Source organism: Zootoca vivipara, chromosome 11 (assembly GCF_965207765.1).
Source record: "Zootoca vivipara chromosome 11, rZooViv2.hap1.1, whole genome shotgun sequence".
Lineage (NCBI taxonomy): Eukaryota > Metazoa > Chordata > Lepidosauria > Squamata > Lacertidae > Zootoca > Zootoca vivipara.
The window spans coordinates 35,047,154-35,062,062 of NC_142594.1; positions in this window are offsets into that span (position 1 = coordinate 35,047,154).

The following is a 14,909-nucleotide window of genomic DNA, read 5'->3' on the forward strand; positions in this document are numbered from 1 at the left end:
CGCGCCGCGCTCCCTGGTTCCCCGCCGCGCTTGGCCTTGCCTGAGGGTGCACCGGGGAGCTGGAGGGAGGGTGCGGCGCGGCGCGGCGGGAATGGCGAACTCGCGCTCTGCCGGGCTGTGCTCCGCCTCTGCCCACCAGCCCTGCTTCTAGAGTAGGGCAGCTGCCCTAACTTGCCCCATGGTGGGTACGCCCTTGTCTGGTACCCAGGCTGAGACCCTACCTGCTTGCGGACTGTCTTGCCAGAGTGGTGCATGCTCTGGTTATATCTCGCTTGGACTACTGCAGTGCGCTCTATGTGGGGCTACTTTTGAAGGTGACTCAGAAACTACAACTAATCCAGAATGCGGCAGCTAGACTGGTGACTGGGAGCGACTGCCGAGACCACATAACACCAGTCTTGAAAGATCTACATTGGCTCCCAGTACGTTTCCGAGCACAATTCCAAGCACAATTCAATGTTGGTGCTGACCTTTAAAGCCCTAAATGGCCTCGGTCCAGTATACCTGAAGGAGTGTCTCCATCCCCATCGTTCTACCCAGACACTGAGGTCCAGCGCTGAGGGCCTTCTGGCGGTTCCCTCACTGCAAGAAGCCAAGTTACAGAAAACCAGACAGAGGGCCTTCTCAGTAGTGGCACCCGCCCTGTGGCACCCTCCCACCAGATGTCAAAGAGAAATACATCTGCCAGACTTTTAGAAGACATCTGAAGGCACCCCTGTTTAGGGAAGCTTTTAATGTTTAGCAGACCATTGTATTTTAATATTTTGTTGGAAGCCGCCCAGAGTGGCTGGGGAAACCCAGCCAGATGGTCAGGGTATAAATAAATTATTATTATTGCCACAAGACCCGGGTTCATTTGAAACAGCAAGGGCTGCCTCTGAGCATGTGCAGAGAGTAAGCGGAGGGCCAAAGTAGATGGGAACTCAGCTGATGAAGGAAGAGGCAGGATTGAGATCAGGCTCGCAGCCCAGGCGGAGGGCTTGCCAACCCTTCCCCTCGCCATGGGCAGCTGCCATGAGCAGTCGCGCCCACCCATCTAAAGTTACCACTAGCAGAAGAAGTGGGAGGGGGCAATTGCTGCCTTAGATCTGCCTCTTCCTCCAGCCCCCCCCCCAGCAAATCGCAGCCTAGGAGGATTTATGTTGGGGAAATGATAAGGTGGGGAATAGGAGCCAATCCTAGAGGCTGAGGTCCCTTCGCCCCAATAAAATATTTGAAAACCCCACCACCACCACCACAATTGATGGGCATTTCCATTCATGCTGGGCAGGGGCAGGGCTTACCTGGACTCCCCCAATATTTTATTCAAGTTGGCACCCCTGAGATAGGGAGAGCAGAGTCAGAAACTCCTCTTTTAACCAGAGAAGGCACACCATTCTGGCCTGTCCAGTTAAACTCTGGGGACCTCCAGGGAAACCCTCAAGGTGAGGAGCCAGGGTGAAGGCTTTTCTCTGCTTGGCCTGAGAGCTTTGACTCTTTGCCCTACTGTCTTGCTTGTCATACATGTTACATTCAAGGGCTTATGTCTGTGATTGGTTTTTACTGGCTTTTAATGACTATATTGTTGTGCCATATTGTATTTTAATTGTACTTCGGCACAGAAAAAGGGGAAATGTTGGGGGGGGGGCAGCCCACATCAGTGCTTTCTATTTATATGATGACACATTCTTCTAAAGAGCATGAGGAAATCTCAGAAGGTGATTTAAATTACATGTGTGAAAATGTGCCTGATCATGCAAGAAATCTTGCAGGATATATATATATATATATAGCGTTGTGAGGGGTTCGTGACGGGAATCTGATAAACATTGCGAATGCTAACACCAATTGCAATTCCCAGAGTCCCTTAAGGGGAAGCCATAAATGGCATAAGAAGAGGCTGATGTGCTGAAAAAACCTGGAGATGCCAGAATGTCCTGGGCCGCTTTTATGTGTGTCATCGAATTTTCTACAATACAGTGAGGACACTAGGCAATAGATATTCATCAGGATGATCCAACGAAAGGAACTATGTTTTATTCCTGCCCTTCAAAGGTGTCTGTACAAGGTGGGAGAAGGATTTTGGTGCTCCAGTGAACATCTATTTTTGGCATTTCATAAATTAGGAGTCCACCAAGTACTTATTCAACTGGGTGTGGGGGTGTGGCTCTAAGTCAGTCCCAGGCATAACCTGCTGAGTGGGCATTTTATTGTGCCAGCGTATGGACTTAAAGAGTGGTAGAGTGGTAGGCTCCCAGTTGCTGAAAAAACAAAAGCCTTGAAGAAGGATTCTTTCCCAAGGTGTCAATGTTTAGATCACTTTGGTACCTATGCAAATCACTGGTTTCAGGCAATGCACATGGTTAATCCTAACTACAGCTGCAACAAAGGCGGGTGCTTTAACTGCCCAAACTTTGGATGTTGTTGCAACACCTCACACACCTTAGGAATGAGGTGCACCCATCTTAGGGCAGTGTGTGTTTCTGCAGTCTCTCACTATGCCTAGCAGCCATAGTGGATCCTCCTGGACCTAGGTGAAGGTCCTAGGTGACTATGTCTTCTGAGAGGTGGCTAGGACTAGTGGAACATCACCTTCTGGGTATCTGATAACGCCAGGCTAGGTTGCACAACAAGCACTACGGGTGTGTCAGAGATGATGCTCTGACAACCCAAAAGAGGGAGGTGGGGTTTATCCATCATGGGGGTGGATGAGGCAAGAGAGCAGGTTGAGGGAGTACACACACACACACACACACACACACACACACACACACACACAGGATGTCAGGGTTGCGCCAGACGAGCAGGAGTGGTGGCAAGCCCCCCTAGGCAAAGCAGCAACCAAAGAAGAGTCTGGGGAAATGGAGGAATTCATACTTGGAGAAGACTGGTTGGTGGCGGCACTCCTCAGAAGAGGAAGAATCAGATAGGGAAGAGGGGAGACCAGAACAGGAGGAGGAAGGAGTTGAGTCAGAATCAGGCCCTTGTGAGGAAAGGAGTCGGCAGGTCCTCTCCCCTCCTCCCTTCACAGCTGTAGAGCCTAGAGCTGAGAAACCAGCTGCAGCTCGTAAGAGGCGTGGTGATGAGCTGGCTACTTAAGGAAGGCTGGCTGCTCCCTTCGCCAGCACTTGCAACTGCTGTGCTGAAGTGCGTGGTTGTCCTTGCTCATCCTGTTCCTGATTCCAGTGTTCCTGACTTTGGCTCCTGACCCCCAGTACTGATACCATCTTGGCTGGTTCTCAACACGGACTGCTCCTGACCGGCTTCTCCTGACCCCTGGTACTGATACCCACCTCGGCTGGCTCCTGACGCAGACTGCTCCTGACTCCAGCTTCTCCTGACCCCCGGTACTGATACCCGACCTTGGCTGGTTCCTGGCGCGGACTGTTGGACCTAGGCTCCATCTGCATCTGACTGCCGCCTTCTGCACGCCAATGTGTTGACACCCTAACACATACATACAAAATTCCTGGGCTTTCAGTGTTGGCTGTGATGTGAGAAAGTCTTGTAGTCCAGTATAGGCAGCAGTTTTTAAAAAAACACATCAAGCTGGAGAGAGGTTCTTGGCTGGTGTCTGTTGGGATCCAAGGCTACAACTATGGGAGAAGCAAGACCTTCTTGCAGTATTAATGCTGAGGATTGCTCAATCATAGGCTCAGGTTGTATATATGTGTAAAGAAGCCATCTATCATAAGGGCACCACAGTCTCAGCTGTGCCTCATTTCCAAAAGGAAACAGGAACCCTGGGTAAGCCACCAAGAACCCCCTAGAACAGGCATCCCCAAACTGAGGCCCTCCCGATGTTTTGGCCTACAACTCCCACGATCCCTAGCTAACAGGACCAGTGGTCGGGGAAGATGGGAATTGTAGTCCAAAACATCTGGAGGGCCGAAGTTTGGGGATGCCTGCCCTAGAATCTCGCACCACTGGGTGATTGGGGCAGCATGCAACAATAGTACATTTCAGAACAAACTCTGCCATAATTTAGTCATGCAGACAGATGTGAGTGTCTGGAATGTTCAAGTTGGTTTACAGTAAATTTGAAATAGCTACAGGCCATTCAACAAAGCAAAGCAGAAAGAAAAGGAAAAAGTCTATGGAGAGATTAAGTACATAAAATGAGTCCTGCTGAATCAGGACATTGTCTATCTAGTCTGGCATTTTGTTTCCAGCAGTGTGATCAACCAGCTGCTTCTGGGAAAATTACACGCAGGGCATGCAGTGAAGTCATTAGTCAAGTCATTAGTCATGCCAGCTCTCCACTATTGTCCATTCCCAGCACCTGACATTCAGAGGCCTGCTATTTCGGAACACAGAGCTTGTATGGCAATTCAGCTATTGCAGATGCTGAATGGATTTCCAACTGGAGTCCACTTGTATGTGCCTTTGATAGCTGGGCAGCCTATCTCATGCATTCTTCCTCCATAAGAAATACGAACAGGACTGGAGGCACTTGTAATGAAGTACAGAACAAGCTCATGTTGGCAGTCATCATATTCCAATTGATTCAATGGAATCCCTGATAATTCATTTATTTATGTAACAAAATGTATATACCGCTTGATTGCAATGAAAACTCAAAGCTGTTTACAAGGTAGGTATGCCCAAGATGATGGTCTCCTCTCAGGTCCATTTCTGTAGGCATTACGCAGCCAACTATCAACTGCTCAAGGAGAAATTCCAGTTCCTTGTATACCTTCAATCAGAACCTCCCAATTATATTAATATATAGCTATTGTGCTGCTGTGCAGTGTCATAAAACAACAGGTTTGATCAAAGCGAGAGGAAGCATGGTAAAAAGGCAGATCACCTGACCTGTTGTGAATTATGAAGGATGCTATTTTTAGAACCCTATTTTTAAAGTGCACCCACTTTTTCCAGCTTCAACTGATTGGAAAGATGAAAGATCTCGGGGAGGACTGGCTCTGCCATAATGGGAAAGTGAGCCAGCAGATGCACAAGGGTGGGGAGCAGTGGGGAGACAGAATTGCAGAGTTGGAAGGGACCACGAGGCTCATCTAGTCCAACCCCCTGCAATGCAGGAATCTTTTGCCCAATGTGGAGAAGGAGCCATAGCTCAGTGGTAGAGCAAGCGGGGTGGTCCCTGGTCTAGTCCCTAGCATCTCTAGGTGGGACCCCGCCTGAAAACCTGGAGAGTGACCACCAGTCAAGGTTGCCAGTACTGAGCTTGATTGATCAATACTATTAGGCAGCCTCTTCCTATGGCCCTATGACAGGTGCATGTGCCTCAAGGCTTGCTAATACATAGCTTAAACAGAAAAATGTCTTGGTCCAGCCATGCACTGAAGACACTGGTAACTGGAGTCCAAGCTGCCATCTCATTAAGATCTATAGGAGTCTCATTAAGGTCTCATTAAGAACAGGACTGCATCTGAAGATGCATCTTGATGAAGACTTCTGGTGAGCTAATGACTTCATTGAAGCTCTGCTGGCCTTCCAGCCATTGTACTCTGCCAGAGGGCAATATCAGGGCTGATGCAGACAAAGGGAAGGGGCCACAACTCAGTTCTCAAGGAGGACAGGCCTTAAAGGCCAAAGAAGAAGAAGTTTGGATTTGATAGCCTGCTTGATCACTACCCGAAGGAGTCTCAAAGCGACTAACAATCTCCTTTCCCCTCCTCCCCCACAACAGACACCCTGTGAGGTGGGTGGGGCTGAGAGACTTCAAAGAAGTGTGACTAGCCCAAGGTCACCCAGCAGCTGCATGTGGAGGAACGGAGACACGAACCCGGTTCCCCAGATTACAAGTCCACCGCTCTTAACCACTACACCACACTGGCTCATAGATCCTTGGTTCAATCTCAGTCATCCCCATCTTAGAGAAACCCCAACAACTATGTTGGGAAAGACCACTGCTCACAACCCAAAGAGCCACAACAGCAAACAGCACTGTGTTAGACACCCCCAGAATTTAGTTAGCAGCATCTTGTCTGGATTTTTAAAAAAATTTATTGATTGATTTCTATCCTGATTTTTTGACCCAGAAGGATTCCCAGGTGGTTTACATGGAATTTTTAAAAAAAGGAAACACAGTAGAGCTTTTTTATGGAAATGGTTTCTGAAAAACATTATCAGTGGGTTGCTGAAATTTAATTCCTTAACTGGTAATTGGGAGCATATCTTGCCAGAGCATAAAGAGCTCCCAGTCTATTTACAAGAGCTGGTGCTTATCTGGGTCTCTTCCAGACTGTCACTATTTTGTGGAAGAGATTCGTCTCATTCCAGACATTTAGGTTTGACTAATTAAAGTGGATTAAACAAATCCACTTTTTTTAAAAAAAAAACCCACCAACATACTTTTGAAATCGTACAATGCACTGAAATGTGTGGGATAATAATCAATCGACAGGAAGTCATATACTGCAATCTCCACACAAATAAATCAGGATGAATCTTCAATGAAGACTGGGCATTGTATAATCTCTGTGCAAGCTTTGGCCAAGCAAAGTAGGCTGAATGTTCACTAGACAGGTCATCTGGAGGAACCTCGGGGAATCTGGAGAACTGCTCTTTCCCATGTCAACCTGCCAGCTGCTATAAATCCCAGTGTACTGGGATCACCTCCAGAAGCTCTCCTCCAGGGTATCCTGTCACTTGAGGAGACTCCTGAGGATGCCTTCCATTTGGAGAAAAGGGTTCTCCATCACCCCTGAGTGCTGACTGTGATCCTTGAAAAAAGCTGTAATCTGGTGATGCTGCAGCTGCAGTTGCAAAATAGCCTCGGCTTTTACAATGGGGGAAGCATGTGTGTTCTCCATTTGAGTGTGGAGGATGGAATAAACCTCACTCCTGTTGTCAATCATATGGACCCCCTTTTGCTTCTTTTCATCTCACAACAGCTAAATTGCTCAGCTTCTGAAGGCCTATTTGGGAAGCACTCAGTGAAGCGTGAGCTATCATCTGACGGAGGAAACAAGAGAGGCACCTGCATCCTATTGTGCCATTCCATTTCTCCGCAGGCCATGGTCCATGGACCATCAGTGATCTACTGCCACTGCAACTCCTATCCCTGAAGCTGTCACCTGCACATGTGCTGTCATCTACGCATGTACAATGGCGACCTCAAATGTACACACAAGGTGACTGTGGCTTGGGGCAATAGAAGAAGAGAAGAAGAGTTTGGATTTGATATCCCGCTTTATCACTACCCGAAGGAGTCTCAAAGCGGCTAACAATCTCCTTTTCCCTTCCTCCCCCACAACAGACACCCTGTGAGGTGGGTGGGGCTGAGAGACTTCAGAGAAGTGTGACTAGCCCAAGGTCACTCAGCAGCTGCATGTGGAGGAGCGGAGACGCGAACCCGGTTCCCCAGATTACAAGTCTACCGCTCTTAACCACTACACCACACTGGCTCTCATGCCCCTGCTTTGAGGGGCAATGCATTGAACATGCATCGAAAATTGAAATGCATTGGAAAGTATCTCTCTCAATATTTCCCAAGGATAGCCCTGTGTCGTGAGTACTGTCATGGGAACACAGATTCAAAAGCCAGCTGTGGGGGAATAAACAGTCTGAGTTTCAGGTTTTTCCTCCTTAGCCAGTATAGTATTCCAAAAGCAGCAAGCACGGCAAGATCATCTCTCCAGGATCTGGAGCGTGAATTTGCTTCTCCCACTTCTTCCTCCCCATCCCTTTTTCCTTTTGAGTCATGTCTTTTACATTGTGAGCCTGAAGCCCCCCCCCCGGGGGGGGGGAGAATGCTGTCTTTTCTGCTGTTGATCTTCTGTAAGCAGCCCTGGGTGTGCTTTAAATAGATCAATTTAAGTGCCTTTCTCAAAAAAAAATAAGCAAAGAAGTAAGCAAACTTCTCTGGACGGATGAAGAATATTGTCACAACACACATACAGAGGTTGCACAGAAAAGGCACAGTGCTTGCCTTGCACGTGGCTTTTTCATGAAAACAGAACAAAAAAATTAATCATGTTTTAGCGGGCTCGAGTTTGGAATTCGCTGTTGCATGGATCTTTCTTGGTCTAGAAGTACTCAGTCCCCAGAAGCTGCATTGAATGAGCTCCCTGTAAGCCCTGCCCATCCTCATCCTGTCCCATCACACTTAACTGCCTAGATGTGAGCTTTTAGAAGACAGCATCATGCATGGAGGCATATGAAGGGATGGAGGAGAATTCTTAAGAGAAAAGGCAGCATGAAACTATCAAGAACAGCTCCACTCTACGTCCCCAAAGGCCAGTCTCTCCATCATCGGATTTTTCTGTATACAGTATCCATGCGCACACACACACAATAAAGAAACGAAGAAACAAGTACAAATTCCATTATTTCCTGGCAATTCCAGACATCCTACATTAGCCTGGGTAGCGAAGGGTTTGTTTGTTTGCTTTCTTGTTTTTGCGTATGAGCGTTTGCAGCACATCTTCCAAATCTGCTCGGCTGTTCCTACACATTCGCAGTATGCCTTCTCAAGGAATCATTATGAAGCACACTGTGAATGCAAATTAAGCAGAGCACATCACACTCCAGCAGATCCTAACTGGCCAGTGGCATGATATTGAACTCCAGCCAGGGCAATTAATTCTAATACTGCCCATTAAGAGTACAAATTGACATGATCAAATCAGCTCTGAAACAACCCATTTCAAATTAGAGCTCCCCAGTCCTTTTCAACGTGCCATTTTTTTCTATAGGCACTGGCATTGCAGCCTAGACTGCGGAAGTGGAGCCCAGCTAAAAAAGAAACGGTAGTTTGTTTGCTTTAGTTACATTGTTTTTGCACACTCCACTTCAGACCAACAGCTGCTTGCAACAGTCAGTAGCCAGGCAGTCCCTGCTGGAAGGCCTAGACCACTTTGCATACCGCTACTCAAAATTATCTATAAGCACTGAACAACTGAATTGCATAAATATGAGCATTCAGCATGCTAAAAACAATTCAGCAATCCAATAAAGGGATAATACAAAAGCTGGCTACACTTCAGGGGAAGCTCGGTTAAACGAGGCATTTTTAGCATTAGCATCTAAAGGATAAAACAGAGGGAGCTTTCTTAATATGCATGGGAAGGGAGCTCCATAACACTGATGTTGCTGCACTAAATGCTCTACTCCTGTTGGCCAGAGAACAGACATAATATGACACTGTTAGACGCACCTCCATTGAGTGGGATAAAATGATCCCTTGGGTAAACTGGTCCCAAGCTGTTTAGGGCTTTATAAACCAGCACCAGCACCTTCTATTTAGCCCACTAGTATGTCAGCAGCCAGTGCAGATCCCTCAGCCAGGGTGTTATCTGCTGTCCACACCCATTAACAGACAGCTGCCATGTTCTGTGGCTGGGAAAACCCAGCCGGATGGGTGGGGTATAAAATATTATTATTATTATTATTATTATTATTATTATTATTATTATTTGCTAGCTGTAGCTTTCAGATCAACCTTAAAGCTGGTCTCACACAGAACACATTGGAGTAATCCCATCTCAAGGTAACCAGTGCTTGCTTGGACCACCAATGCCTGAACATGACACATAAAGGAAAAGGGACTGAGATGGAGGGAAGGAAGGCTGGTAAAACAAATTCAGCCCAACACCTTTCCTCACTTCCCTTAGAGATCATCCAAGCTGCATGCCCCTCGCTTTACAGATTGCCCAGACCCCGTCCCCTCCCCCACAAATCACTCAAAACCTTGATTACAGGTTTTGATTGCTGAAGCTGAGGACACCCAGTCCACTCACACATCATCTATGGCAGTGGTGGTGCCAGGGCAGGGGAATGAAAGGAAAGAGGACCTCTTCCCACAAGCCCCTGCAACAGGGGATCTGACCTTCTCCCACAAGCAGCTGCACTGATCTGACCCTGCCCTGCTTTCCACCCTGCCCACCTCCATCTACCTGCCTCCAGTTACCCCCTTGCTGGCTTCAGCAACTCATTCGCTTGCCTACCTGCTCAGTCAAACCATGCTCCTCCCCTTATAGCTCTGCCAAACTGCAGTAGAGGAACAAGCAAGATCGGCTGAGACAGATCCCCAGGATCCATTCTGCTCTGCTGTCCTCCACCTCGGCTGCCGAGGTAAAAATATCAGTGTCAGTATGACATGCACAATGGCAGCATTCTTGTTTGGGAGCTGTCCCAGCCATAGCTGCCAAGTTATCCCTTTTTTACAGGGATTTTCCCTTATGCTGAATAGGTTTCCTCGCGAGAAAAGCAAAAACTTGGCAGCTATGGTCCCAGCCTGTCCTGTCCTGTCCTGTTCTGTTAGTTGCCACGCAAACTGCAGCATGACAACAGCATGGCAATTTTATTATATAGTAAGATATATGCATCCGATGAAACATTTGTTGTACCTTTTACCATTGCTGATTATTCTGTTTTCTTTTCTCGATGCTTATTTAGGCAATTTGCTGGAGTGTCCACCAGCCTAGCTGGTCTGTCTGTCTGTTCCAGGTATTTTCTAATGCTTATACATTAGTTCCTGGTGTCAGTAGCTTCACAGGAGGGCCATTACAAGCCACCCCTCTGTGCTGCAGTTTTCTGGCAGTTGCAGATCCCCAACTATGATTTATTGAAAGTGTGTGTTATCTAACTTGGAGCAGGCCACACATGGTGAAAAGGAAGGATTGCAGTAATTATTTGTTCTGAGCTATGAATATGCAAGGTGATTTCAATAGATAAAACCTCCATGACAAAGGGAAGTATAAAGAGCCAGCCTTCTCAAAGACAAGCAGGTGGAAGCCTGGACCATTATTAGACCGCCGTTGCCATCCCTGCAGATGGAAAGTTTCCCCAAATGTATAACCTTCCAGTCGCTGAAGATTTTGTGCCTTCAGTATCATGAAAAGTAGGTGCTAATTTCTGTTGCTCCAAGGATACCTGCTTTTTGGCAGGGCAGCTCGTATAATATTGAAATTTGCACTCTAATCCTATAAATGTTTATCCAAAAATAAACCCCACTGAATTCAGTGGATTTACCCCCAATTTCATATGCATAGGATTCAGTTCCAGCCTTGGGAATGCAGAGTAGAATAACACGCTTATTCCACGTTCTTAATTTTGAAGTTGAAGAAATGTGAGGAAAACAGTAAGTGACAAGATGTTATTGGCTGCAACCCAGAGAAGATTAGATGTTTCCTACAGTGTAATCCTATATATGCCTTCTCAAAAGTCACCTTGTAACACCAGCATCACTGCCACTTATTGAGCTGAGGCACAGCAGTGAGGTCCGGGTGGTGCAAATCCAGTGCTGCCACTGGTGTGCCCACACTGCCCTCTCCCAACGTTGCCACCACCCTGTCTTGCCTTTGCACTGTCCTGGTAAGCAGCAGTGATGCCAGGGCTGGGAGGTAAGGTCTGCTACCACGGCCCTCACCACCTGCTATTCCTGCTCCCAAGTAAGTGGGTATATGGTATAGCCTAGGCAGCAATCTTATTTCCACTTAGTTGGGACCAAGTCCCATTAAACTCAAGGTGACTTGTTTCCAAGAAGACACATATGGAATTGCACTGCAAATCTCTTTGAAATCAATGGGCTTCAAACCCTGAGTTGATTGCTGAAATCCCACTGATTTTCAGAGGATAATGAAACCCAAATCAATTTCTAAACACATTTACATAGAAGGCACTGCCAATTATTTGAATGGATTCCCCCCCCCCTGCATATACTTAGAATCAAACCAGAGTTTTTGTGTTCAGATTGGTTTTTTCATACACCAGTCGTTTGGATTGATCAACTTTGACTCTGTAAACAAGAAGCGTCATACGTCTTCTCCAAATTGAATGTAATAAGGTGCTTCCTCAAACCTAACTTATACAAATACATCTGTGGGGCTTTTTAGCATAAGCCCTAATTGCAGTCAGAAGATTTGGCTTGAGTTAATAAATCCTATTATGCACTATTCAGTAGTTTGCATCGTTTCTGGAGCCTAATTGCCTGCGTCCCACTAGTTAGTCATACGGACAGCTCCGCTCATCTGAAATAATTAGACTCAGATGTTAACCTGCTGTGCAATGTATAACTTCCGGTGTTTGACAATTGTTTCATGAATAAAAGTACATCCCTGGGCCTCCTTGATGTATAAGGAAATGTGAAGTATATGAACCATTTCCTTTCATTTGTAGTAGCTTCTTCCAGAGTTCAGGGGGCTAATTTTAACAATTGTATGTACAGTGAGTGGATGGAACAAAGAGAAATAGATGCAGCGCTAGTGGCCTTGGAGAGCATGTTTAATATGGGCAGGATGAGGCTCCTCAAGAAGAAATAAGTCATGGCAGGATCAGAGCCAGACAAACAGCATGTACTTGAGATCTCCTGCAGGGTCATTTCTTGTCATTTTGGCTGGGTGGTACACATTCAAGGATGCCTCTGAGACAGGGAGAATTACTTTATTCAGGGCTAGAGTTGTCATCTTCTCAGGCTTTGGTCCTGAGACTAGCAGCAATACAGTATCCAACTAACACATCCCATTAGTGCAAGGATTTCTGCTTGTGCCATGGGACATTCCTCCCTCTCCCTCCCTCCTCCCCATGACATCCTCTGGCCTCCCCAAATTTGCTCTAGAGACTTGGGGGAACCTCTAGAACACATTTAGGGGGTAAATGGGGAAAGGAGAGGGAGAGAACATTCTGTTGCACAAGTAGAAATCTTTGCAAGCAGAAATTACAGCATTAAGTTTCTGAGATTCATTTTCAGCATGGCAGACCCAATACATTCTGCTACTCAAGGCAGAGGGCAAGAAGATGCCTTACCCCATCCTATAAACAGAAGCTGCCCAGATACCATCCTGCACAGAAGGGCATGAAAATTGCCCATTAACAGCACTCAGGCAGCAGACTAAGCAGGTACACAGCTCACCCGGTCCACCGTTTTTTAAAAGTACCGTAGCTTCAAATAGTGTGGTATGTAAAAATTATTAGCAAGATCATAGCAATTATCCATACATGTTCAGGGAGATTAGAATGATAGCCATTTTCTTTAAGAGTGATATTTGTTTTATTTATTTAAGGAGACAAGATTTGTACAAGATAATGTTAGGACACATATATTACCTATGGAATGTCGTGGGTAAAAGTTATTTATTCTAGCTGGGTTTATCAGATGTGGAAGATGTAACATGCTTTGTATCACCTGGTCTTGAATTTTCTGGTTTGTTCTCTTTCTATACATGTAGTACAAGCAGCTTTATTGGAAATTACTAGAGTGGATGAGAAAATACTGCAGAGACTGAGAACTCCTGTGCTTTCAACACTCATCATGCATGCATGAACTCCAACAAACAAGCTCTTATAGGAGTGTCAGAGAAAATGGACAGTATTTATAGGTACAGCAGATTCTGTTCTTCTGGCTTCCTCCAAGATGTATTGCCATCATTTAAGAGTTTTGCGCAGTTGTCAAGAAACTGAGCAGAAGGCACAGACATTTGTGGTGAAAGCCACTAGCATAGAAACTGATAATCTGAAAAGGGGGAAGGGTAAGGTGCCTTTAGTCACTATAGGCATGAAGCTAATCGCGGAGAACTGATTTTGCAAAAAGCGGGATGCATTAAGGATTGTTCTGTTACCTACTGCCCTGCTAATGGATTGCAGCTGTTTCTGATCTTTTTGAGTCATCTACATTAATCTGACGGTGTATTCAAATGCACAAAAGGCTGCTTTAAATTCAGCCACAGGGAATAGAATTATCCCTCTCTCTGGTCGAGCTCCTAAACATGACAGGAGAAAATCAGCACAGTCGTTGTGCCCCCCCCCCCGCCCAATTTATGCCCCTGTTAGCTGAAATTTCACAATAGTTCAGCATGGTAAACAACATTGTTGTTAAGCAAGGGTGGGGAACCCACAGCCCTTCAGATCTTGTTGGACTCCTGTTCCCATCAGCCTCAGACATAACAGACAATGGTCATGGATTATGGGAGTTGTAGTCTGTTACAGGGCAGAGTGCCAGATACTGAGGGGTGCATAGCAACAGACCTGTATATGCCACATAATACATAATACCTGTATATGCCGCATTGCTGTCCCACTGCCCACATTGAAGTAAGAGTCAGCTGTCAGTTCAGCCAGTTGTTGCATGTGGAGGGGGGAGGCAGTTTCACCTTTGCATGTTTTGGGCCAGCCCTAGACCAGCAACACCGGGAGGACCATCACTTTTCAGTTGTTCCAGAAACACAAAATGTCCACAGCAATGTGAGGGAAAGCCCCTGCTCCCTGGCCTCTGTGAGGAGAGAGTCATTTGTCAATCTTGCATCACCACATAAAATTTCCAGGTCTTGTCAAGGCGAACAGTGCAAATGCAATGTTAAGGTTGGAGAATCTGGCTGGTGAGATCCAACAGAAGGCCATGAACGGGCAGGACAACAGGGAAGAGGAAGAGGATCCCAGCAAGGGGTGCAGCCATGACTGGGTGCACCGGGCCAAGGCGGGGATGGGAAAGGAGAGGTTGGGGTTGTGAAAGTACACACAGGATGACAGAGGATGGCAAGGGGATGGGAGTCAGTGTGCTGGGACCAGAAGAGCAGGACCCCTCATCAGAGCCAGAGAGGCCCCAGTCTCCACGAACAAGGCAAGCTCTGAGGCGTAGGGAGCAGCAGGAGGCATGCTCTGGGAGGCTGAGGAAGGCCCACAGCCCAGGTGGGGCTCATTAGCTAGGGAAGGAGGGGTGATTCCTCAGCTGGAATAGGTTCAGGACAGGTGAAGGCCACGTGCCTCATCAAGCTCAGGTGCTGCAATCAAGATGCAAGGCATAAAAGGGAAGCAGAGCTGAGGCGCTTGGTCTGCTCAAGTACCCATGTTGAGGGAACATGGCTTGGGTGCTCCTGGACCTCTGTGGGGCTGTGCTTTGGGTTTGGCTCTGTACTTGACTTACTTGGATTGACCCTGGACTATGTTCCCTAGTCTATGGCCTTTGCTTACATGGACTGACCCCCAGACCGCTGGCCCCGACTGTTGAACTTTGGACTTGGCGTACT